The sequence below is a fragment of the Octopus sinensis genome, linkage group LG10 (genome assembly GCF_006345805.1).
Source record: "Octopus sinensis linkage group LG10, ASM634580v1, whole genome shotgun sequence".
Lineage (NCBI taxonomy): Eukaryota > Metazoa > Mollusca > Cephalopoda > Octopoda > Octopodidae > Octopus > Octopus sinensis.
The window spans coordinates 4,725,669-4,729,529 of NC_043006.1; the positions used below are offsets into that span (position 1 = coordinate 4,725,669).

Genomic DNA, 3,861 nt, shown 5'->3' on the forward strand with positions numbered 1-3,861 from the left:
AAAAGTATTTTTTTCATTTCAATGACCTTCAGATAATTCTTGTAATTCTTTAAAACTAATAATTCAAACCTATTACACACGATATATTTCACTTCAATGCTGGAAGCGTTTAAACAGTTTGAGCAAAAAGGAAAATGGTGGGAAATATCTAAATATCGGAAAATTTATCCTAAAGATGTAATTATATGACTTTCAATTATAACTTTCTAAGCATACATCTCGGTAATAATATACATACCTATCTATTATTTTTCTCTTTCATTATTTTCCCATTCATTTCCACCTCTTCCCTTTCTTCTCTCTTTTTTACTTCCCTTTCTATTTCTCTCACCCCTTTTTCTTTCTTTTCATGCTTTCTCTCTTGAGGGGATACACACACACACACACCACACACACACACACACACACACACACACACACACACACACACACACATCACTCACATGTACAAGGTAGAAAGAAAGCTTTCATAAGATTATATTTATTTGTTCGAAACTAGAAATGTATTCTTTATTCAAAGCTTCCCGCTGCTTGGAATATTTGTCCAGGAGTTCCTTATTTTATGGATTCCACATTCAAGAAACAAAGTCAAAAGAGATCTCTATATTTCATGAAGCGGTGAAGTTGTAACAGCAAAAAAGGCGAAGTGAAGAATATGCACATGGGGTGTATGTGCGTTCTATCTATCTATCTATCTATCTATCTATCTATCTATCTATCTATCTATCTATCTATCTATCTATCTATCTATCTATCTATCTGTCTGTCTGTCTGTCTGTCTGTCTGTCTGTCTGTCTGTCTGTCTGTACTAAAACTGGAACGACACAGAAAAGGTAGAATGTCACCTGCGCAAGAGTAGCTCGCAAATTTGTGAGGCGTTCCGTATTTCTCCACTAACGATACCCCAGCATGGCCACAGACATCAGGCTGAAACACGTAACAAGTAAAAGAGCATATATATATATAAATATATATATATATATGGTCATACGATATAGTGTATATTTAAACACATAAGGAATCCACTTATAGGAATTCAACACGCTAGAAAGAACAGCTAGGTTCTATAACCACAAAAATTAGGGACAAAATTCGACAGGAACGAATCGAAAAATGAAAAACATTTTACCATCTAGTTTCCTGGACCAATTAGTTTCTGATTTTAGTTTAGCGAGTCAAGGAACTCGCTAGGTGCAATCTTCTTCAGTAGGACCACATAGGGCTAAACGTATACACACGGGACGATCAAAACTACTTGCCCTGTGTTTATACGTCCTAACTTTTTCAAAATCTACTGCGCAGCCGCAGTCCTTCGCCGGCAATAAAAACCGCCAACTTTTAAAACCGAAAATTATCCAAAAAACTTACAATATTTAATCATATCCCAGGAAAATGGAAATTAATTAAAATTTACATTTTCAGTGGTCTAACGTGTAAAAGATTTAGTAAAAAAAACCCAACTGGTCCAGGAAACTAGATGGTAAAATGTTTTTCATTTTTCAATTCGTTCCTGTCGAATTTTATCCCTAATTTTTGTGGTTATAGAACCTAGCTGTTCTTTCTACCCTGTTGAATTCCTATAAGTGGATTTCTTATGTGTTTAAATATACACTATATCGTATGATTAATATATAGTCTTCTTGACTAATATATAGTCTTTTTGACTAAATTTTTTACACGTTAGACCACTGGAAATGTAAATTTGTGTGTATATATATATATATATATATATATATTATATATATATATATATATATAATATATATATATATGCATATATATATTCCTATAAAATGTGTGTGTACATTATATTATATGTACATACACATATTAATTTTATCTATCTACATACACGCATAGACATACATACATACATACACACATTCATACATACACACACGAGTGATTAGAAAAGCAAAAGAAAGCTTAACACATTTGACAGGAGTTGGATACATTTTTAAGCAATAAATTTCCTTAAATCCTTAAAAATGTTTTAGCCCGAAGGCCGCGACCATGCTGGGACACCACCGCTCAGATACTTATGACTTGAAATTCGTGGACGCGTAGAGTGAAGTTATCTCATCAGAAATCGAATACACACACACACAAACACACACACACACACACACACACACACACACACACCCACACACACACACACACACACACACACACACACACGCACACACATATATATATATATTGTTAGAAAATTATAAATTATAAGTTAAATAGGTAAACAATTTTTCATTTTGCACTCTAAGGTCAGGATGAAGTCCATTGTCAAAATGAGGGAAGCTAGGTGTTATTAGCCAAACTGTGAAACTATAACAAATTGACTAGACCTTGGCAAACCTTTATAAGCAGAGATAATTGTAACCCCCTGTTTTTTGTGAGTTTTTCTGTGGGACAAAGTTGTTCAATTGGATTCTAGAAGCTCTGATTTCCTGTTTAGTTTATGCCCTTTGTGCTTTGTGTTAGGCATTTATGGATTTATTTTATGCTCCAGGAATTCGCCAGAATCTTTGTCAGATTTAAAATAATTTCTGTGTCACATCTGGGTCCAATATTCGAATCCAAGGTTGAACACCGAATTTGTGAAGACAGATTTTATGACATTCCAAGGTTAGAAACCCAAGGTTCGAAATGTAAGGTTCGAAATCCAAGTTTCAGAAACCGAATTTGTACCAAAATGGAAATCCAGATTTTATGAAATCCAAATTTTTGGAATACATATTTTTGAAAAACCAAATTTGTGAGGCCAGGTTTTGTGTGAGGCCAATTTTGGTGAAACCAAAAACTGGAATTCGGTGTCCGAATTTCTGAACTGTATATATATGTTACCTTTGTAAATATTTTGACATCTGGTATAGCATTTGCTTTTTGCTCGTGTATATATTTTTGTATGTAAGCTGTTTTTTATGCTGACTATTGTTAATAATATTTTACAAAAAAATTTCATGGTGTGTTGTTGTTTTGGTTCGACCCTATCCTCGTTGATTCTGTAAATTCGGGTTATGGCCACCAGGTCGTAACAATATATATATAAACACTGAATATTAAAAGATAGCAACTTTTTCACAGAACAACACAGAAGGGCTGGATATATTGAATAGTGATATCAAAATTCAATAAAAGATGACAGATTCCGGTATTAAGTTATTCCTCGTCAAAACCAAAATATATTCAAGCCGGCACCATAACTATATCATCCAACCTTGATTTCGAATAATTGGATTGTATGAAGAAATATATATTGTATAATAAATATATATGTATATATATAGTTATACTGCCGACTTGAATATGTGTTGGTCTTTACGAGGAATAGCTTGATATAGGAATATGTCTTCCTATATTGAATTTTGATATATATATATATGTTTGTGTGTGTGTGTGCGTGTGTATTCATACATACATACATACATATATTTATATATATATATATATATATATTATATATATATAATTATAATATATATATATAATATTATATATTGTGAGTTGTGTTTGTGTTTGTTCGCGCGCTTTTGTGTATATTGTTACCTTATCAAGTAGCTTCGTGTCAAAATCATTTATATATATCTGAAAGATACAGCATTGTATGCATTACATATGACTGAGTGATATTCCACAACCCTTTCACTAAGATCTTGAATATCCTGCAATGATAGCCATTAATAGTTATTTACTACTTGAGAAATCGCACATATAATCAATTAATTTATTTCACTGATGACTGCAAGATGTACGAAACGTCAATACCTCGCGGGATTTTAGCTAGTTCAATATGAACTTAGCAAAACTGTATTACTGACATTTTTCTTTTGCAGCTTTTTGATGTTATGGTTGTGTGTTCGA

At 32.6% G+C, this 3,861-nt stretch overlaps 1 non-coding gene across 1 annotated transcript; it reads left to right on the forward strand.

Moving 5' to 3' along the window:
• Positions 1 to 786: 786 nt before the first annotated feature.
• LOC115216869 lies at positions 787 to 890 on the forward strand. The gene has a single exon (XR_003882121.1). It is a non-coding gene; the product is annotated as a U6 spliceosomal RNA (small nuclear RNA).
• Positions 891 to 3,861: the final 2,971 nt, after the last annotated feature.